The sequence below is a fragment of the Ambystoma mexicanum genome, chromosome 10 (assembly GCF_040938575.1).
Source record: "Ambystoma mexicanum isolate Mex_15411 chromosome 10, UKY_AmexF1_1, whole genome shotgun sequence".
Classification (NCBI taxonomy): domain Eukaryota; kingdom Metazoa; phylum Chordata; class Amphibia; order Caudata; family Ambystomatidae; genus Ambystoma; species Ambystoma mexicanum.
In genome coordinates, this window is record NC_090932.1 from 632,590,157 (window position 1) to 632,613,705 (window position 23,549).

Consider the following 23,549-nt stretch of genomic DNA (forward strand, 5'->3'; position numbering starts at 1 on the left):
AAAGAACTATTGATACGAAAGGGGAAAGACAGCATAGCAGAGTCAGGTGTTTACTCGAGAAACTCTGGGTGATTTCCCTGTTGTTGAACAAAAGTGCATTCTGACAGTTAGAAACTGTGTTTAAAGCACCAGAGGATGAGCTATTATCTCTATCACTACCTCAATGTGTATATTTCTGCAACATTGTAAGCTTCGAATTATCTTCTGCCTGCGCCCTGTTGCCCCTGGGTAAGGTGCGCCATACAAATAAATAAACAAACAAACAAACAAACAAACAAACTACAGGTGTCTGTCCTGATACATTCTGGTTTCACCATCACCATCTTGTGGCCAATGCTGGATTTGACTTTTATGGACTTCATTGATTCAAGGTGTGTCACTCTTTCTCATGGTGGCCCTAAATCATGCTGTTCCCATCTTCATCTTGTATCCAGGCTTGCAACATTATGTGTTACTAATGACTTTTGCAATTATATTTGTCCCCCTTTTTGCTTCTCCCCTCTTTTTGACTGCTTACTCTCTGTTCTCTCCTCCTCTCCCTTTCTCACTTTTCCTATATCATCCCCTCGTCCCCTTACTTTCTTCTATGCACTTACTCTATCAGAATTGTCCCTGTACCTAGTATGTTAACAACCATGTCTGTCTCCTTGCCCCACCCCTTACTTGTCGCCCCCCACTCCAGCACTATCTGAAATGTTGTTAGGTCTACCACGATGGCTGCTTATTTTGTTCCCCCTTCCCTTTCTGCACCCCTCTCCATCACCATTTGTTTTCTCTGGCTCTACCAGAAATGTCATCAAGCCTAGTACGGTAGTTGCCTGTCTGTTTCCATTTCCTTCTCACTCTCCCTCTCCTTTCCTTATCTATGTCTTAGCGCTTGAACTATCTAAAATGTCATCACCTGAGTACGATAGTTAATTTCACATCCTTACTGTTCATGGCCTGTAAGAATGTCATTGTATTTTCCCTTGTTCCCTCCCTTGCCTTGAAGGGCTTTGAAACATATTGTGTATAGGCGCGATAAGTAGACTACCATAACATATCATGCACACCTCAGATATGCAGGCCATTCTAGCATGCCAAATGAAACCAGATGAAGATCTTGCAGAATATATAAAACAGATACAGGAGACGAGGACATTAGAGACACACAAATCATGGGACATGAACGTACCAATATTTTATCGCATATTGGCCGAGGCCTCCTCTCGAATGTGCAAACATCCCTGGAGAAGGCAGTTGGGAATGAGCAAAGACTTGGCCGCGAATACAGTCGAACATAGTACACCTTTGTAAACGGAAATAGGAAAGAGAGAAGGACTCAGCAGATAATGCAGTTAAGGTAGAAGCGAAGTTGGTGCAAAAGAAATTGGCAAAAATATCCATGGAAGGGGCTGTACCCACTAACATTGTCCCAGGTCAGCTTGAAGTAGCCCCTACCCACCAAGTGGGGTTTCCCACACGGGGCTTGCCACAGAGAGAATTGTATCCACAATGTCACACTCCTCTGGGATTCTGCAGGAGCGATGTATCCCTCAGGTGCCCCCTTCTGCCCTGGGTAGTGGGCCTCCCTGCTCTGGATCGGGATCCCGGACTGGTTGGAAGACTGACCTGCCAATACAAAGAGAAATTCAGTGCACAGCTCCCGTGGGTTATCTAGAATCTTCCCTCTCTGGTCCCCTGTGTATCCTCTCTAAATGTCTGTACTTGGCTCACCGTTAAGGCTGGTATGGTGGGCTCTTCATCCTGCAAGGCGCAGGGGCGCTGAGTCTTGGTTGGATCAAGTCCAGTAACTTCACTGAATCCTTAATCCTTAATTACCAAGTAAAGTTCAACCAATTGAGTTCCTAGCAGTCTGTTCTGTATGGTAAATGATGCCTTTCCTTCAGAGTGTAAACAATGTCTTGGAATAGGCTGTAAAGTCCTTTGCGTGGGATAGGCAATGAACGCTTGGCTAATGTCGCTAGCCCTCGGAATTGTATGATCTCCACATGAGTTTGTGGTATGCAGGAATGTGCCGGCGAAGCGCGAGTGACAAGGATCACTGAGGAAACTTGCAGCGACTCAGAGAAGTTCCCTGGATTAAGTTGCGTGAGTAATGTGTGCGCTTCTCTTAGATTTTGCATGCATAGCTAACTATGTAGTGTGGCCTCGGTCTTACTTGTTTTCTTTCTTCCTTTGTTTGCAGGTGCCAGAGTTGAACAGAAGAACAAAGAAACCCCACGGCAGATGTCTGGAGAACTGCTGGACTGCAACCAGTAGATGCTGTTGATCCCAACAGCTGATTCATGAAGCGGGCTGATCAGGTAAGTGCTGAAGATTCCGTTAGCAGGTAGGTGAAGCAAAGTCAGATACAAATCTCTTTAATTCTTTCACAGGATCCAGAGCTGCAGTGAGCGTGCAGCTTCAAGCAACAGAAACCGCACGAAGCATGGGCTGACTACTGAGCGTGGCTAATAAAGGCAGCTACGCCCAGAGACTAGACTGCATGCTCAATGCTGGCATGGGAACTAGCCCTGTATGTTGGATGAACAGAAAGTGAGAGAACCCCTACCAGAAAGTGAGCCTAAAATAAAGGTTGCTGCTGATACAGAGTTTACTCTAAATGGGAATGGGTGGTCAGGGTGATTCAAGTTGATGGGAGTGCTTTGCACACCAGGCTCTAACCCACCTAGCCCCAGTCTGTTTGTTCAATGTACTTCCATGGGCTAAGAAGAAGAGGTGCTTAGCTGGGGGCCCAGTATCCATGACAGTTCTCCCCCTCAAGGCCCCTCCCAAGGGTGCGCCTTCCAACCCTGATTTAGTGGGGTTATCTCGATGAAATCGGTTCAGCAGTCGGGGGGCGTGAATATTTTCACTGTGTTCCCAGGACCTGTCTTGTGGCCCATACCCTTTCCAGTCTACTAGATAGTATTATTTGTTCTTAACCGTCTTAGAGTCTAGGATGTTTTTGACTTCATACTCAGGTTCATCCCCACTATTACTGGAGTAGGAGGTGTCTGCAATCGAGTTCCTGGATACACAGGTTTTAGTAGGGAAATGTGGAAAACAGAATGTATGCGTATATGAGATGGCAGGGTCAGTCTCATGGCCACTAGTGAAACCACAGCTTCAACTGTGAATGGCCCCAAAAACTTAGGAAGACATTTTCTGGGTCCTTTTAGTACAATGTATCTTGAAGACAACCATACTGAATCACCTACTTGGTAATTGGGTGCTACTCTAGGGTGACGATCGGCATACCTTTTCTGTGTTTCTTCAGCCATCTTCAAATGAAACCCAGCCTTTTCCATAGCTTGGGTAACATGTTCATGTAAGGTCTTGACTGCTGGCATCTCAATAGCTTCCGGCGGATCATACTCTGAGGTTTGCGTATTTCGACCATATAATGTGTTAAAAGGGCTTAGCTGCGTGGAGGAATGTACTGAGTTGCTGTAGGCATATTCTGCCATCCAGAGGATTTTCACCCAGATTTGATCTTTCTGGTGTAAGGGGCAATGGAGGTATTGCTCAAGGGTCTGATTTGTTCGTTCCGTCTGAGGGGGGTGGCTAGTGGACAGGCGAACTTCCACCCCAGCTAGAATACAACATTTCTTCAACAATTGTGACACACATTTACTGCCTCTATCTGATATCACCATGGATGGGAAACCGTGTAGTTTAACTATGCGGTCCAGGAAGACTTGAGCCAACGTTGGGGCAGACGGAACCCCTGGTAATGCCACAAAATTAGCCATTTAGGCGAAAAAAGGTTGACTATAACCAATATGGTGTTGTATCCTGAACTAGGAGGCAGGTCTGTGATGAAATCCATTTAAATGGTGTGCTAGGGCGAGGGTGGTATTGCGAGAGGTTGTAACAGACCGGCTGGCTTCTGCCTTGTTGCTTTGTTTTGAGCGCAGGTTCTGCATGACTTGACACAATTGGTGACATCATCTCGCCAGGTTGGCCACCAGTATGATCTTTTGACCTTTTTCTATGCTCTTTGCCACTCCTGGATGACGCTCCAGGTGGGACCTATCGTAGCTGGTGATTACTTGCTCCTGTAGAGGGCGTGTTGGAAGATAGAGGTGCTTTTGGTAATAAGGCAGAAACTCCTGAATGGAAAACTGAACCCCTTTCCTTTCCCATGTCTTTAATTGGGATGTTGACCAACTGTTTCGAACTGCCTCTTTCAATCTTTCTAGGGGAGAGTTGACGGACCCACATAATCCTAGTATCTTGTGGCCAGGGATGATATCGACTGGATCCGGAGCGACGTAGGTATCCTCGCCTTTGCCGATGCGTGAAAAGGCTTCTGCTTTACCATTTTTTACTTCATGACGATAAGTAATAACAAAGTCATACTCAGCCAAAAACAGAGCCTAGCGAAGCTGTCGGGATGACTGGGTTTTAGCAGAGCGCAGGTACTGCAGATTCCGGTGGTCGGTTATGATCATCACGGTGTGCTTGGCACCTAGCAAGTAGTGCCTCCATTCTTTGAGAGCGTCTATGGTTGCTAACAGTTCCTTGTCTCGAACTGCGTAATTAAATTCTGCTGGGGAGAACTGTCACAATGCACACAATAATGGAGGAGAGAAATCGACACTCTCCCCCGAACCGCAGAAGCCGAATGAATTCAACCCTCCCACTGTGGTTGGCACAGGCACCTGATATGAGAACACAGGACACCACTTGGGAGCCAATGGGGGTAAGAGGAGTTAGGGAGAGGTTGTGGATAGGGTGGGGAAGTTAGGAACACTGTATAGAGGTTTACGGAATGCCTAAATTGGATAGGGAAAGGGGAAGCACAGGGAAAAAACCCTCCTTATCTATAACCTGGTTAATGACTAATATGAAACCTTCTGCAACATTTTCCCAACCCTGATTCCTGACCAAATTCCCAGATTACCTAAACACACCTTGATACGTGTGAACATGCAGCAGAGATAAACATATAGCAAGCAGATATGAACACAAAACAATGGAATTATATTCCATATGTGAAACACAAAACACATGGCCCATTGGGCAAGCTGAAACAACATATAACATACATGACCATAGAATCCAATGCCCTGAAATGCGAATACTTGTAGCGTTGGTAAAACACCAGCTCCTATTGAGGGACCTCTAACATAATTTCCCCCTCATGCCTGATGAGTTAACAGCACTCATGTTTTGGCACGGATTCATGTGAAAATATTGCTCGTTTGGTTGCCACACAGCTGATGTAAATTGGAGTGCTCAGCATAGTGCCCCTGTGATACCGTAAGCAGTTTCAGAGTTCACAGTATTAGCATTTAATGCTGATGGTACTTATCTGAGCTCCGAGAGGCCCCACGGGACCTCTCGGTTGAAAAGTAGAATGCCATGCACAGCCTGCCAGCCTGCCTGCCCGCTCCTTCCTCGCACACAGCATTCACACAGGAATGAGTCTTTCAGCCGTCCATGCTCGCGGTAGATTTGTTCTGCGTCCAGCTCTCGCCGCACCCAACAAAAAATAAGGCACACCTGTGTGCATGCCATTGCTTACTTTATGCTGCTCTCAATCAACTGCAGCTGGCAACACGCAAGTGTAGGACTACATTTGCTCCCACAGAATGCTGGGAGTTGTAGTCTTTTCCCTACTTTCGCGCAACCTCCAGGCTTTAGGAAACAAACCTTGTCATTCCCTTTCGGCTCCAGCCCTTATTCCTGACATGAACTTTTTCGACCAAAAGGACACTGGATGTTAGCGACCAGTTTCCGGGTTACGTTAGGACAGGATTGCCCCCATGGCAACACTAGAGGCATCAGTCTTAAAAACATAGGGGAGATCTGATTGTGGATGTTAAAGTACCGGGGCCGAAATAAATGTGTCCTTCAGGGCCTGAAACGCCTCCTCTGCCATTCGAACTTCCGGTGTTTTCGTAATAGAGAGGTAATCGGGTGTACCATATGTCAGAATCCTGGTGTAAATCGTCTGTAAAAGTTCATGAAACCGAGGAATTTCTGTACTCCTTTCAACGATGTAGGTGCAGGCCAAGTGAGAATGGCTTCTACCTTCCTGTTATCCATTCGTATGCCCTGCAGTGAAAGTACGAGCCCTAGGAACTCCACTTTGGTAACATGGAAGCAGTATTCAAGTTTGGCGTACAGATGGTTTTCCCGCAATTTTCAAAGTAGGGCTCGTACTTGCGATATATGTTCCTGCAGGTTCACTGGATAGATAAGGATATCATCAATGTATACTACTGCACATACATCCAATAGCTTATGCAGGACATTGTTCATGAAAAATTGGAATGCCGCTGGTGCATTGCACAGGCCTTAAGGCATTACCTGGTACTCGTAGAGACCATACCTGGTGCGAAATGCGGTCTTCCATTCATCATTCTCTTTCACATGCACCAGGTGGTAAGCTCCTCAGAGATCTAACTTTGTGAAAATCTGTGCCTGTTTGTCCTGGTCCAATAGCACTGGAATCAGGGGCAATGGGTACCTGTTCTTCACCGTGATCTGGTTCTGCACGCGATAATGCATGTTCTCAAATCCCCCTACTTCTTAGGCATGAAGAACAGGGGAGAGGCTGCCAGTGATTTTGATGGCCGAATAAAACCATTTGTCAGGTACTGGTCTAGATAGGTCTTCAGGTAGTTGTTTTCCTTTTCCGTTAAGGCATAGATCCGACTACACGGCACTTGCGCCCCTGGTATCAAGTCAATTTGGCAATCATAAGAGTGGTGCGGTGGTAACATGTTGGCCTGCTCCTTAGCAAAAACATCCTGAAACTCCTGATAGTCGGTGGGCAAGGTTCCCACCAATCCCAACACGGAAACCGCCTTTGGAACAGTTGGCAATGGGCGTCCTGAAGTATGCTCTTTCTCGTCACACCAATGACAATCATCGCCCAAAGTCAGGGTCCTAGCATGCCAATTCATACAGGGGTTGTGTGCCTCCAACCTGGGTATTCCGAGGATTATCTGGAACTGTGGGGTGGAGATAAGGTCAAGCAAAATATTTTCCCTATGTCCATCTTGGCATTGTAGTGTAACCTCAGCTGTACATTGTGTTACCAGGCCAGAATGCAGTTGCATTCCATCCACCGCTGTTACGTTCTATGCTACTGCTTTTCAGCAGATGGGTAACCCGATTCTGCCCGCCACCCCAAAGTCCATGTAACTACCAATAGCTCCGCTATCCACAAACACCTCCAGCGTGTGCATCTTGGAGGGTTGTTGCTGGTTGATCAGAATTTCAGGTATTGTGAAGTGTGAGGCCAGGGAACATTTTTCTGCACTCGACAAACCGACCTCTAGGTATGCAGGGCGTTGAAGTTTTCCAATTCGCTTTTCTCATTTCCACTGTCCGTGGCTCCCACTGCTTTTCGAGGGGGTTTGGCCAGACAGTTCCGGAGGAAGTGACTAAACTGGCCACAATACAAACACAAGTGTTCTTGCCGGCTTCGGTCTCTCTCATCCTTTGAGAGAGGTCCACAGAGAACTCCCAGTTGCATGAGTTCTGGATGCATCTCAGCTGGGTGCCGAACCTGATTCTCTTTAGAACGTACATAGAATGTTCTGCTTTCTGAACGAGCCGGTCGGCCTTCCGATCCTGCAACCGGTGATCTAATTGGATAGCCAAATCAATGTACTCCGTACACCCCTCGGGAGGATTGATTACTTATGCAAAGACATCCTTTGGCTCCTCCCGCAGGCCTCTGCGGTGCGCTTTTCCTCAGGCCAGTTTGACTCAATGACCAGACGATTGAAGGTTGCCACATAAGCTAAGAGATCTTGACTGACCTGACGTAGGGATAACAATTTGTTATCTAATGCTTGCCCCTGAGTGTAGTGGGTGAAGAGCTTCTCTAGCTCGCGCTGGAATCTGGGGACGTTTTGTAGTAGGGGGTCGTCCCTATTAACCAGTGGGACAGACCAATCCTCTGTGTGACTCCCCCAGATATGACAATACAAATGCCACCTTTGATTGATCCGTCGTAAAAACTCCAGGTCTACACAAAAAGTGCAAGTGACACTGGTTCATAAAGGCCCTGAACTTCTTGGGATCTCCTGTGAATCTTTCAGGGGTGCTAGTGGGATGTTACCAGGAACAACTACCTGCACTGGGGCCAAAGGCTGCGAAGCCAGAACTGGCTGTGCCCCCCATGCAGTGGGACTTGCCCCACCTGTGTCTGCAGTAGCTGGCATGCTAACTCATCAGTTCTATCTCTGTTTATGACCAGCTCTTGCCTTAATGCATTTGTTTCTGCTCAGGCAGCATGTACCTCCGCCCACAGCACTCCCAGAAGCTGTGATAATTGGTCCATGTCTGAGGTTTCCATCAATCAGGCAGAGTGGTTTAAGAATGGCTTTGTGTTCTGTCACACTCACCTGGGAATATGCAGGAGCGATGGATCAATCAGGTGCCCCCTTCTGCCCCGGGTAGTGGGCATCCCTGCTCTGGGTGGGGATCCCGGACTATTTGGAGGACTGACCTGCCAATACAAAAAGAAATTCGGTGCACAGCTCCTATGGGTTATCTAGAACCTTCCCTCCCTGGTCCCCTGTGTATCCTCTCTAAATGTCTGTGCTTGGCTCGCCTTTAAGGCCGGTATGGCGGGCTCTCTATCCTGCAAGGCACAGGGGTGCTGAGTCTTGGTTGGATTAAGTCCCGTTACTTCACTGAACCCTTGATCTTTGATTGCCAGGTAAAGTTCAACCACTTGAGTTCCTAGCAGTCTGTTCTGTATGGTAAATGATTCCTTCCCCTGTTTTGGCAGTTCTTCAGAGTGTAAACAAGGTCTTGGAATAGGCTGTAAAGCCCTTTGCATGGGATAGGCTGTAAAGTCGTTTGCGTGGGCTGTTGTGCACAATGAGCGCCAGGTTAATGTCTCTAGCCCTCGGAATTGTATGATCTCCCCAGGAGTTTGTGGTATGGAGGAATGAGCTGGCGAAGCGCGAGTGATAAGGAGCGCTGAGGAGGCTTGCGGCTACTCAGAGAAGTTCCCTGGATGAAGTTGCATGATTACTGTGCTGCGCTTCTCTTAGATTTTTCATGCATAGCTAACTATGTAGTGCGGCTTCGGTCTTGTTTTCTTTCTTCCTTTGTTTGCAGGTGTCGGAGTTGAACAGAAGAATGAAGAAACCCAGCGGCAGACGCCTGGAGAACTGTGGACTGCAAGCAGTAGATGCTGTCGATCCCAACATCTGATTCATGAAGCGGGCTGATCAGGTAAGTGCTGAAGATTCCGTTAGCAGGTAGGTGAAGCGAAGTCAGATACAAATCTCTTTAATTCCTTCACAGGATTTGGAGCTGCGGTGAGCGTGTAGCTTCAAGCAAAAGAAACCACACGAAGCACGGGCTGACTGCTGGGCATGGCTTATAAAGTCAGCCACACCCAGAGACTAGACTGCGTGCACTGTATGCTCAATGCTGGCATGGGAACTAGCCTTCCATGTTGGATGAACAGGAAGGGAGAGAACCCCTACCAGAAAGTGTGCCTAAAATGAAGGTTGCTGCTGACACAGGTTTTACTCTAAATGGGAATGGGTGGTCAGGGTGATTCAAGTTGTTGGGAGTGCTTTGCACACCAGGCTCTAACCCACCTAGTCCAGTCTGTTTGTTCAATATACTTCCATGGGCTAGGAAGAAGAGGTGCTTAGCTGGGGGCCCAGTATCCATGACACACAACAACGTGAAGGGTTCCAGCAGCAGGCAGGGTATCCCCAACAGGGAGTGTACCAGCAGCAGGAGTATTACCAGCAAGGGGGATACTACCCAAAGATGGGATATTACCAACAGGGCAGAGGATATGCACAGAGAGGGAGTGGGTATAGATATGGAGGAGCAGGACCATGATTTGGAGTACCATATTTTATATGTGAGCAGCAGGGACATTTTGCTCAGATATGCCCAGATGGACAGCAATAGCAGTATGGAAAAAGTGGGTTCCCAAGTATATGTACAACCCATGCAGCCCCACATGCAGTCCATGCAGCCACAGATGCAACATGCCACCACAGATGCAGCAGCTGCAAGCACTGATGCCACCACAGCAGGTGCAGGCACCCATCACACCGACAATGCAAGATGTAGGCCACACCGTTGCCCAAATACCACAGGTAGACAAACAGCAGAAGGTGACAATACCACAGAACACCTTAGAGGCTCAAGCACCAATATACACGCAGGGGGGACAGCACATTGTTTGCTCAACAAACAGTACCACAATACACAGGAGTGACTATACTTGGAGGTAACCTGTTCCCATTTTCAAGACAAGGCCCAAATTCCGAATAGGCCAGCTCACAGAGGACATGTGTGTGCCCAATCCTTTCAGTAACTGAAAACTCAGACGAGGAACCCGAGGTTGCAGTGACAATTGGACAGAAACATTTCTCATTTCTTGTCAACAGGGGAGGAACCAAATCCTGCATAAAGGAGGTTGACTTACCCTTGTCAGAAAAAATAATGGACACACAAGGATTTTCGTGGGCTGTTGTAATGGTTCCTATCACAGAAGACTTGTCACTCACAATAGGCACACAGCAAATAGTAGTACCCCTGGTGTATTCGGAGGACACGCTCATCTGCATATTTGGGAGAGACATAATGAGTACATTGAACATTTCCATTTCAGTTTTGGAGAAGGGCATAGTATGCTCAACACCCGGTATCTTCTATGAGTGGGTCGAAGCAATCATACAAGCATTTTGCGCACAGAGCACTTTAAGCGGGTCACTGCACCACCCCAAGGTATTCCTTTATGGGTTTCAAGTATTGCTAGGTTGGCAACCCAGAATGAAAGACAAGGTATTCTGATTGGCCACAGAATTCCTGTTTAGACCAGCAATGCACAAAGATATAGCACCAGGAACAACACTCACAATATATTTAGAAGCAGCACTCGCAATGAAGGACATGGTATTTTTGTATGAGACAGATGAAGGGGTACAGAGTGGTGCACAGTCCTCTGTATGGACCTGACATTAAGTATAACAGACTTGACATACAAACAGCTGTTCCCAGAGGATGAAGAGGAGGGGGAAATGGTATTTCGGATATACATCCCATGTCAGGTAAATATAGAAGAGGCATGTCTTCCAGAGGATGCAAATAGTGAACATATCGGCACACTTGCTGGATGATTTGAAAAATGTACCAGAGGTGCTATGGACCTGTGCACCGCATGATGCAGGGTTGTTGAATCGAGCTGGGGCAATCCGCATTAAATTGAAGCAAGGGGCACTAATGATCCAGGGTTAAACAATACACATCATCATGTGAAGCAGACTAGGGTATATATGACACACTGCTCTCACAATCACAGTAGTGCCAAAAAGAAGTAGTGTACCTACGTAAGATAATGGCAGGAGGATCTCTCCAGAGAGGGCAGAATCGACACACAGTTCATGCCAGCCACGTATGTCATGCAGATGCATCAGTTGCTAGGCCTGTGCCATTATTGCAGGGCCTGGGACTTTGACTATTCACCCTTTTCAAAGCCCCTCCTTCAGGAATTACAAGAAGCACAGAAGGTAAAAGGCCCCATTAAATGGACATCTGAAATTATTGACTCATTCGCAAAACTCAAGGTGTTAATACATGCACCAGTTTTAACAACCCCAAGCTATAAAGAAAAATTATTTTAGTTTTCACATTCTGATGGCACAGTGATGATGGCAGACCTCTCTCAAAAGAAGCCACAATGACACAAGCCCCTGACCTACTACAGTGGTCTCTTAGACCAAGTAATGTAAGGCCACTTCCCATGCGAACAAGCACTCACCGTTGCAAAATTTGGCAAAGGCGAAATCAGCAACAATAATAATGGGCTGTTGTTACGCTCACCTGGTCTCCACAGGAACGCCACCCAGCCGGTTTACTCACTGGTATGCTTCTCAGCTTTGCCCTGATGTGGTCTGCGGGGAAGGCTCTGCCTGAAAATACAGGAGGACTGTGTTCAAGACTGACCGACTGGGGTAAGTATCCTCCCTCCACCCCGTATGATTTTAGTCCCTCTGGCGCCCTCTTCTCACCTTGTGGTAGAATTAGGCATGCTCTCCATCCTGCCTTCTTTGCAGGGGCGCGTTGTCTTTCTTGGGCGAGTGCGGTCCAGTTACTTCACTGACGCCGGCTCGTTTGATATTGTTCAGGTAGGTCTCATTGCTGTTCTTTAGTTTTGTTGCTATCCTGCATGCCTTTCTTTGTTTAAAATGTCTCTTTTTTCTCCCTTAGGTATGCGGAGCTTCAGCGCGGCAAACTGGCTTGGTTGAGCCCCGCTGGTAAATGATGGCGCCTTAAGAGCGCCATGATGCGGTAAGTAAGTGCTATGCGCAGCGCTGCGAAGTCATGCCTTTGCTAACGTGTGTTTTCCTCCCTTATAGGTCGCGGTGTTCTTCAGCGTGAGTGGAATATCCGGAGTGGTGCCAGCCGAGAGGCAACCAGCCAGGTAAACCTTTTGAGCAGTTCGTAATTTGTAAATGTCTCTACTGCTTTCTTTAATGTTGCCTCTATCTTCCTCTTTTAGGTTCTTCTGTCCGGGAGGCGTGCAGATTCGAGGAAGCTGTTCTCAGTAGCTGCGAGTGTTTAAAGATGAAGACTGCAGGTAAAATGCTGATGCTAATGATGTTCCTTTTGTCTCCTTGCAGGTTCTGCTTCTCCAAGGTTCGAGGGAATAGCTGGACACGGTGAGCGTCACATTGCAAGCTGCAAAGTAACGCAAAGCCTGTTGTCTTGCTCGGGTGTGGTTTAAATAGCCCCAACAAAATAGTCCAGGTAAAGTAGTCCGTAGGCTGCCACACCCAAAACACTAGACCGCATAGCTTGGTTCTTAGGAACTAAGCTAAAGCTATGTGGATGCCTCCATGTCGGCTGACAATACAATAAAGTAATTCCCAAGCACATTGTTTATCATGGTGAATGAACCTGGCGCCATAGGCGCCAGGACTGGCCCCATGAGGGCTTTTGAAAAGGATACCAGGCTCTAGAGGCCCGAGTCCTGACTCCACCTGGCCAATGAGTTTGCCAGAGGGGGGTTTGGGTGAGGGTCGTGACAGCTGTGTAGTAACACTCTATGTGGAGCATTCCCTTTTCGCGATACAAGAAAAATCAAAATCCACATTAACAACCCAGAGAGCATCATGGTACAAGGTGGTATTGTCCAATCCAGCAGCTGAGGTAGTGAGGTGTCAGATTGTTAACACAGCAACATTCATAGCACAACTAGCAGAGGTGGGGGAGTATGTGCATGATTGTTCCTCATATATGGACAAGATGGGGGTCGGATGTCTGGTACACGAAGAGCCCATGGAAGGAGGAGAGATGCTCTACATTGATGGGTCATCAACAATAGACTTGAGCATGGGTTGTTGACATTCAGGTGTGGCAGTGGTCTGTAATCATGAAGGAGAATTTATGGTGTGGGCCCAGATGAGGTTGCCACTACTCTATTCAGCACATGTAACTGATAATGGTTATAGAAATGTCCGAAGGGCATGCTGTCAACATTTTCTTAGATTTGGCCTACGTCACATCCACAGTGCCTTCAGGATTGTCCTGATGGAAAAGGAGGGGGTACCGGAGGAGCGATGGCTCCCCCATAAAACATGCATAGTTGCTGTCCTGATTAATAGATGTACTGCCCCTCCCAGTGGAATTTGCGATAGTAAAATGAGCTGCACATACTAACGCACAGATATAATCTCAAAAGGCAGTACCACACACTTGAGCCATCAACGCTTTGCCCATTGTTCAAGTGATAGAATTACAGGGGTGGCACCCCAGCATGAGCATGAGGTTTTTCTGTGTGCTCATAATGATGCAAAATATTCATCTACATTTTTAGCATGTGAAGTATTCCCCAGTTGGGGGGTATGTGATGTGTTGCAGTGTGAGAACGGACAACACATTGCCAACAGCCGTTTTAAGGAAGTAACCTCCTTAATTGGTATGAAGCACAAAATGTGCTCTGCGTACCATCCCAAAGCCACTAGCCTTGTTCAGCACATCGATGGACTGCTTAATGAGCACGTTGCCAAGTTGTCAGAGACACTTGGCAGGAACTGGCTCTGCTGTTTGCCTCTCGTTTTGTTTGCAATATGCAATTCCCCTGGCATGCATCACCATTTGACTCGACACAAAGTTTTCACTGGCAGGTATATGTTCGGATGCTAATAGCACTGTGCAGCTCCTGGGAGATGAATTCAAAGTATACTTGATTTGATTTGTTATTATATGATATGATCGGTTATTTATAACGCGCTTAATACCCAGAGGTTTCTAAGTGCGGACATGGGGATCGAAACTATGGTGCTCTGTGTCGTCTTGCTTCCAAGGCGGGCACATTGCCCCTGAGCTATCCTTCCGAGACAAGTGAGCTCACAAAATCTTTCAAATACATTTCATGTCAGGTTCAACCACATCAAGGCAGGCCTGCCGACAGGGCATCAAGTACAGATACTCCATCGGCAGATGAAACCAAGACTTTTCCAGCACATCTTCCTCTTTCAACTGGTGCAAAAGTCCTTAATCCGCAACTTCACAATATCCTGGAAAGATACACCCTTCACCGAATTCCACACACTGATGTACTGCACACCAACAGCAGTGAAGGTAGTGGAAAGGCATCCATGGATTCACCTTACTGAGGTCCTCCGGGACAAGTGACTAATGGCACCTATAAACCAGTTAATCCAGGGGAATCCAGACGTGGACCCCTTGCTCACTGTTCTCAGAGAGGCACAGCTTCAACTCACTGATGATGCCCAACAAGTCTGAAACACATGTATGGGGTTGCTGTTGGTACTCTTGTTCAGAGGAGAATTGCCTAGCAATTCGCTGCTGGACTGCCCCTGGGCAGGACAAAGACCGTAATGCAGGGATATTTCTTCTCTGTGAAAGGGACAGTGAGGTAAAGACTTGGTTGAGACTCTCCCAGGGGCCATTCTCCCAAGAACAGGTCACTGGGCCGTGTTCGTGCTGGTAGAGAGAGACCCAGACCCCCCCTTTGTTTTTCATATTTAGTAAGTTTGGGTCTCACCCTAAGTTAGCAGGTGAATCCATACGTGGTCCCCTTGCTCACTGTTCTCAGATAGGCATAGCTTCATCTCACTGATGATGCCCAACAAGGCTGAAACACGTGTATGGGGTTGCTGTTGGTACTCTTATTCAGAGGAGAATTGCCTAGCATTTTGGTGGTGGACTTTCCCTGGGCAGGATAAAGACTGATATGCAGGGATATTTTTTTCTCTGTGAAAGGGACAGTGAGCTAAAGACTTGGTTGAGACTCTCTCAGGGTCCATTCACCCAAGAATAGGCCATTGGGCCGTGTTTGTGCTGCTAGAGAGACTCCCAGACCCCCCTTTGTTTTGTATAAACCATTTAACCATGACATTGTTATCTTGCTTCTGCCTTTATAGAAGACGAGAGAGTGGTCCGAAGGAGTTACAGCAAGTTGAAGGAGCAGGAGGGGAAGGACATTTTATAAGCTATGTTGTTGTAGTGAAGTGTTTTAGTTCTTTGGTTTTATGTTTATTTGGTTCTTAGTAGAAAGGGGACAGTTTTCCCCTAGTAGGAGCATTAATGAAGGTGTATGTAACAAAAGAGAAGTGTTTAATTCTGAAGTTTTTTAAGATGGCATTCATGGAAGTCATGACACTCCATCTGGCAACATACGGTATGTATGACGATGTGAGATGGGTGGGACAAGAGGTGGACAGTGACATATGTTGTGTGTGTTCTTATCCCACATGTTACAGGGATTCACAAGCTCTTTCTCCCTCAAGAAGTGCCAATTGAAGAAGGGGGTGTTTGATTGATTTGCCATTATGCAAATCAATATTTTTTTACAGGGGGGGAGTATAGGCTGACAATTATATGAAACTTACCAAGATGGCGAATGTAGAAGCCACACAACACATTGTATTATATTGTAATATGTGACAGAGGGAGCGGGAAGGGGGAGCATCTTTTCATAACCCACACCAGATTAGACTGGTACAATGCCACAGCCCACAGTATTCCATGGTGCCATACCAGAACATGAATGTACATTGAGGGGTTCATTTTCCATAAAGGGGGATGGCAGAGGGGAATGTTTTAATGTAGGGCAAAAAGATTGGTAGGTCTTGAAGAAAATGTAAAAAAGATGAATAATATCTATCATATAATTTGGAGAAGCATGTTCACGCTCTAGCGTGGATAGATGCGAAAAAAACACCTTTACACACAAGGGAACTCAAATTCTTTTCTTTGGGCCTCATCACGAGTTGGGATACTGGCCAACTTTACTTGCGTTAGTGCCTACCCATCCAGTGGTATTACCACCGGATCACGGGTTGGACGCTAACCGTTACTTCCCATTGGGTCCATTGGACACAATGGGACATTTTTGGCACAATTACCATGCAGTAATATCGTTGGCAGTAATTGCACCAAAAATGGGAATTTTTCTGGCATGTTTACCTGTAAACATGCCAGACTCAAGATTGGGTGGACCCTTAAATGCGAACGTAACAGTGTTACTGCTGCATTTAAGGGCTACCGCCCAACTCATGATCAGGCCCTTTGTGTTTTAGATCCAATGGCCCGATATATTTGGGGATCAACACTGGTTGCAAAAAGGTGATAAAATTACTGTCGCTGAGTAGTGAGACTGCAGTTATTATGAACACATGGTGGGTATGCAGGGCCCAGGCATATGCCCGATCTCCTCAAGAGACATTTGCTCCCTCATAACTGTGCACAGCCCAGCCTTGTGGTGCCCCGTTCAGAACCTATTCTGTTTACAGATCATCCTGCACTATTGAATCAAGATTTAGACACTAATAAAGATTTCAGCAGGGGGGTGCATAAATGGTTGATCCAATCTCTGAACTTCAGAAAAAATCACAGAGACAGCAATTACTGATCTCAGAGGTAATCCGACAGACTGGCCGCCATTCCACCAGAATGTTCTCCTATTTAGATGAGGCATCTACCTTTTGTACCTCCTTATTGCTTCCAGGTATCAAGGAGGCAACAAATTCGAAGTGGGTCCATATTACCCACTCTGAAGTTTTGTAGTTGACACATTCAATGGAAAAGGAGTTAAACACTGTGAGGGAGGAACTAAGTGCGGTAAGTTGGTTGTGCTTCAAAACAGGTACATTTTGGATTTATTAACAGCAATGGAGGACTTTTGTTTCTGCAAACAATGCAGACAATTGAATTTTGTCTGAGGCTATTGAGGAGCTGCACACACACCTTGAGACAATGACAAAAGAAACAAGCCCAGCAACATCTGGCAACTGGCTCAAATATGTCTTCACATGGGTCCCCATCTGGTTGGTTAAAGTTTTTAAGATAATCGTCGTTTTGGCACTCTTAACCTATTTTCCATGTCAATTAGGGCTAAGAGTTTGTAAGGGAAACAAGGGATCTGGACACATATGTTGCCCCTGAATGTTGATGGGGCAAGGGAAACAAAACCCTGCAATTGACACACACAAACACAAACATATATGTCTGAATATGGTCAACGAGGTATGTTTACAATGTCAACCCTGGATATAGATAACTATGAGTCCTTTTGGGTAGACTACTCAGCTGAAGATGAGGTCTGTTTGATGTTGGATTGCTCCCTGGAGGAGTAGGAGGCACCAGGGGGGAGCCTTCATAGGGTAACTAGGATATGGATACCAAAGGAAAATACCAGTAAGCTGCTGGCATCTTCGACTCCACCTCTCCTTTCCTCCTCATATCTCTGACATCTCTAAGAAGTCACACTACTGGCTGCACCTCCTCAGAGGTATTCTTCCTTTTCTCACATTTCTCCAGAAGGTTACTGTCTACAGAGCCCTGCTTCTCTAAAGGCTAGAGTGTTCGCAACAGCCTCTTTCTAAATCTGCCTGCCTCTACTCTTCTCCCTTTGCAACTAATCCACAACATGACTGCAAGACAAGGCATCGTATCTCTCCAGCCCTGAAACCCCTCCACTGGCCCCCAGTGGTTGCAATGATCAAGTTCAAGACCCTCTGCATCATCCACAAGGCTTTCTGGGGCTGGGGACCAAACTACATCCAACTCTCTCTTCCTATGCATCTTCCTTCTAGAGCCCTACACTCATCCACCTCAAACTCTCTGCTGGTCAGACGTTTCTCCAGGCAGAGAGTGGGAGGTAGATTTCTGTCCTTGGCTGAATACTCCCTCTCGAACAGCCTCCCTGCCTCTCTCAAATTTGAGCAGGACCATGTTTTGGGAGGATAGCTCAGGGGCAATGTGCTCGCCTTGGAAGCAAGACGACACAGAGCAACACAGGTTCAATCCCCGGGTCTGCGCTTATAAACCTCTGGGTATTAAGCGTGTTATAAATAACCTATCACATCACCATCAAAGGTTCTGGAAGCTACTCAAGACCTTCATCTTCGCTTCTGCTTTCTCTCTCTCTATCCCCTTCTTATGCTCCTGTCTGCCATGATAAATGGTTGCCTGGTCACCCACTGAACCTCACCACTGAACCTACACTTACTAAGTCACCACCCTGGCAGCACTTGGGGCATTCTGCCACTGCACCACACCCCCTTGACACTTCTCCTCTTCCCTACCCTCGCAAATTGCACAATATGAATGACACAAGGTTTAGTAGGATCATTGGTCTTGACCTCCCTCGTTCAACCCTTCCTTGTCTTGTTACATCTAGAAACACTTGTGTACAGTCGCTTTATAAATGACTTACCATATCATATTATATCAAGTGTCGATCGTGATAGATCAATCAAAGAGGGGAATGTTGTAAAGGTCCAGGTTCAACACTGCCAACAGGGGTGCACGTATCAATTGTGCAAGTAACATGGTGGCATCAAGAGTGATGGGGTGGGTGACATTGGGAGTGAGGACATCATTAAATGTGGTGCAACATGCACAGCGGGACACAGAAGCAGGTGCTGTGCGATGAGTCCCATGTGGGGACACAATGTTATGTTATGTTATTTTATGTTATATTAGGAGAATTTATATAGCACTTGTTCACCCTAAGCTATTATGGCGCTCACCAAAAGGACAAGCCAGAAAACAGTAGATGAGATTCAGAACAAGAACGTTTTTTAGGCCCAACGAAAGAAAAGGTGATCGGATGGGGCGTGCAGGGAATGGGTAAGAGAATTCCATGCCCTGTGCGCAGCAATCGAGAACGCACGGCCACCCACGCGAGAGAGTCTGATCATAGGAATTTGGATCAGAAGAGCAGATTGTGAGCAAAGTGATCGCAGAGGGACATATGGAGAGAATTAGTCTGTAAATATTCTGCGCCACATTTATAGAAGGCTCTATGTACAATCCAGAGTGACTTAAAAAGGACACGCTTCTCGACTGGGAGCCAGTGAAGTTGATGGAGCAAGGGAGACACATGGCCACTAAATGGGTGGCAAAGAACAGACCTAGCGGCAGCATTCTAAAGGAGCTGAATGCAGTCCACAAGATAGACCGGCTGAGCCAAATACAGCGCATTGCAATAGTCAATGTTACTAAGAACCAGAGCAGTCACCACAGGTGCCTGACATTGCGCAGGGATGAATGGGAGGACTTTCAGTTGAAGTTTGAGTTGAAAATTACCAGATTTACAGGCTGAGGTGACCTGATTGCACATAGATAGAGAAGAGGAAATGTTTACCCCCAAATCTTTGACAGAAGTGTAGGGTGAGGGAAATGATCCAAGCGAAGTAGGCCAGAAGTCTGGCATCCAGAAAGACAGGGGGCTGGAGGTGCCCATGACCAGAGCCTCCATCTTTTACCCATTTAATTTCAACCGGTTCTCAGCCATCCAGGAGCCCAAGTCTTCATGGCGGCATTATCAGGCCGGTTAAGGTAAGGTCAAGACGGACCAAAATATGCGTGTCATCGGCATAGGCATAATACCGGAAGCCATGGGAGAGGAAAAGGCGGAGAAGTGGCCTGATGTAAATATTGAATAATATAGGGGAGAGGGCAGACCCCTGCGGAACCCAGAAGGATAAAGGAAGAGACTTAGACCAGAAAAGAGTAAGACTAAGAGCAGTCCGCTAAAAAGGCAGAGAACCAAGTCAGAACCTGACCTGACAAGCCTGCAGCCTATAGCAATCGATGATCAGGGTCGGATGGGCTACAGTATCGAATGGCAGCAGAAAGATCTAATAAAACCAGTGCCCCAACACCACCATGATAAACCACACAGACAATATCGTCAATCACGGATGTAAGAACTGACTCAGTACCTCTCCCACGGTGAAAACCAGACTGAAAGAAATCAAAGATACCAGAAGATTCAAGAAAGGAGGAGAGCAGAGGAGAAATCAAGGACTCAAGCAGCTTCATGAGAAAAGGTAGAAGCGAAATAGGATGAAAGTTCGAGAGCACAGATGGATCAAGAGAGGGTTTTTTGATCAAGGGAATAACCAGTGCATGTTTCAAGGTACTGAGAATATATCCTGATGAAAAGGATATACTAACAGATGATGTAATCAATGTTACAATATCCCACACAATCTCTTTAAGTAGAGCAAAAGGGATAGGATCAATAAGGTGAAGCAAATTAGAGCTCATGAATTGCAGTAAGAAAGTCTAGATCACAGAAGGTACAGAAAGTAGACCAATTAGCTTTAGCTGTAGTAGAGGAAGCAGAGAATAAGGGAGTTACAGATTGCCCCACAGTATTGGTAATATTCTGACAAATAGTATCAATCTTATTAAGAAAAAAGTGGGAAAGAGAATCACAAAGATACTGAGAGGGCAGAGGCTGTGAGCTTACCTTGACAGGGGAGGTGAGTGAGTGAACCAAGTCAAACAGAGCTTTAGGCTGATTTATGGCTGCCTCCACCTTCATACTGAAAAAGGATTGTTTGGCAGAAATAATTGCCTTCTGAGCACTGTTTCCACGGTTACTGGCACCTATGGTAGCAATTACCATGCCTAGGACCGACACCTCCCATTTTACTAGAGTGTATACCTCCTCTTATACCACCAGTTGCGGACACCACTGTGCCTGTTAGGATTAATTATGATAATGCAACTCTGTGTGCCCCGATGATAGCTCCAATTGCTGCCACCACTGTGCACATGATGATTAACTCTGATAATTATACATTATGTGCCCCTATTATATCGCCAGTTGCTTCCACCACTATGCCTGTGATGATTAACTCGGATAATGATGATACATTGTGTGCCCCCATGATACCGCAAGTTGCTGCCACCACTGTGCCTGTGATTATTAATGCTGATAATGCCACAATGGTGGACCTTATGATACCGCCAGTTGCTGCCACCTCTGTGCCTACGTTTATTAATTCTGATAATTATATGATATGGCATTTATAACGCACCTATACACAAGTGTTTCAAGGCACGATGAGGCAAGGGAGGGGGAAACAGAGGGAGGACAGACAACGATCCTACTAGGCCAGGTGTCATTCAGATCATGCAAGTGCATGGGAAGGGGAAGGAGGAGAAGTGCGGAGGAGAAAGGGGAGAGGACAATACAGTACATGGGATAAGAAAAAAAAAATAAACAGTAAGAAAAATGATGGCCAGCAGGTGGCAAGTGCAAGGATAAGTGCTGGTAGTGGGACTGTAGGGATAAAGAAACAGTCCTCAAGTGCGGGGTGTTGCCAGGAAGGCAGTGCAGGAGTGCAACTGGTGGGGGAGGGGACCTGGGCCCGAGATCAGAGGGTAACCAGGTAACCAGTGCAAATTCAGTGTCAGCCAGGAGGTCAGCAAGGGAGAGGAGGAGAAAAAGCAGAAGCAAAGAGAAAGATTTTGAGGTGCTTCCGGAACCGAAGATGATTCTCCTTAAGTTTCAAGGAGGCAGGGAGGCTGTTCCCGAAGGAGGCCCCCGCCAAAGAAAGAGATCTACCACATCTACCACATTGTTTGCCCCTATGATACTGCCAGTTGCTGCCACCACTGTGCCTGTGACAATTAACATTGATAATGCCACAGTGGTTGCCCCTATGATACCCCCAGTTGCTGCCACCACTCTGCCTGTCATAATTAACACTGATAATGCCACAAGAACAATTTGACACAAGTGAGATATTATATGTTCGTGGAGACTCCGCCGGGTTATATAATCAAAAATGTATTCCTCCAAGAAGTGCCTTGAATGACATGGTAGTGCCTAATATCCCCCTTGTGCTTCAAAAATGTAACATGTTTGATGTGATTCCATTGCAAACTGTTAATCCTTTCCAGGTTATTGTTAGATTGCAAACAAAGATGTCAAACCTGACTAAAAAAAATCATTAGTGCAAGGTGTGAGAGGCAATGTTTTGTATTTTCCTCTCAATTTGCAAGAAACATATGAACACTCTAGGAGTGAAGCGTGATGCCTTTGTTTGCTTTTAGCAAATGGTGCTGCCACAAAAGATAAGAACATTTGCCAACAGCTTGTAGATATTGGAGAGGTGAAAGACACATTGTCGTTTCTATTGGAGCACAAGTATTTGTACAAAGGCAGTCTGACTGTACCAAACTTGTCTATGCTAGATGTTGAGTCAACAAACAAAATTAGTGAAGGTCAGGTCCAACGTCTATCTGTTGTAGAAGAGAATAGTTTGTAAGAATATTACAATATTCATCGTCTGCACTCACATAAATGTATGGGCGACGGTTTAGAATTGTACCAAATGAAAGTAATGAATGGTGCACCAATGAGTGTCTGGGAAAAAAAAAACTTTAGAAGTTCGTTGTTTCCCTATGATGTTTCCTACTGGAGCAGGAGGGAGATTGGATGATCGGAAGGATCCAATTTCTTCTTCAGAAGGGCACTGTACACTAATGTATTCTTAAGATACACAATACCACACCAATGTTGAATACATTTTTCACTTATTGTATGAAAATTAATCTTCAACATTTTGTCATGCTGTTGCACATATATTTCAGACAGGAGGTAGATTTCTAACTAGTTCTGCATGTGAGATGCTACACCGGGGAAAAGAAAAAAATGAAGTTTTACTGGGTGAACTTACCAATATTCTTGCTACAATGAGAGGAACCAAGGAATATTGGCATAGGAAGCACTCAGAGGTTAGATTTATCAGAAACCAGGGCCCTCCAATTTTAACTTGCACTGCGTATGGTTGGGATGATCATCACAAACTAAATTGATTTCAGTTTCACTAATTTAAACAATTTAATTATGTTGTCAACAATTGTCAACATCTTATTTACAGAATGCCACTGGGAATGAATAAAGTGGAGCAACAAGAGACAGCTACTCTCCCTATTCCTTTTGGCTAGATAGAAGAAGGTGACATAACAATATTGTAAACAACATAAGTCTCACATCAATAATTCCACTTGTTTCCATGTCAAACACCTTCTCAGCATCAAGTGACACAGCTTCAAAAGGAGTATTATAGGTGTTGAATGAGTGGGTTATACACAAAAATGGGAGAGCATAATTAACAGAAAGCCTATCATACACCAAGCCCACATGGTGTCATAATTGAAAGACTGGAAGGGTCATACCAACCTGTAAGCTACAACTTTGTCATGTATTGTGCACATATTTTTAAATCAATATGTGGGTTAATATTTATTAGAACATATGTATAGGTAAACATTTACAA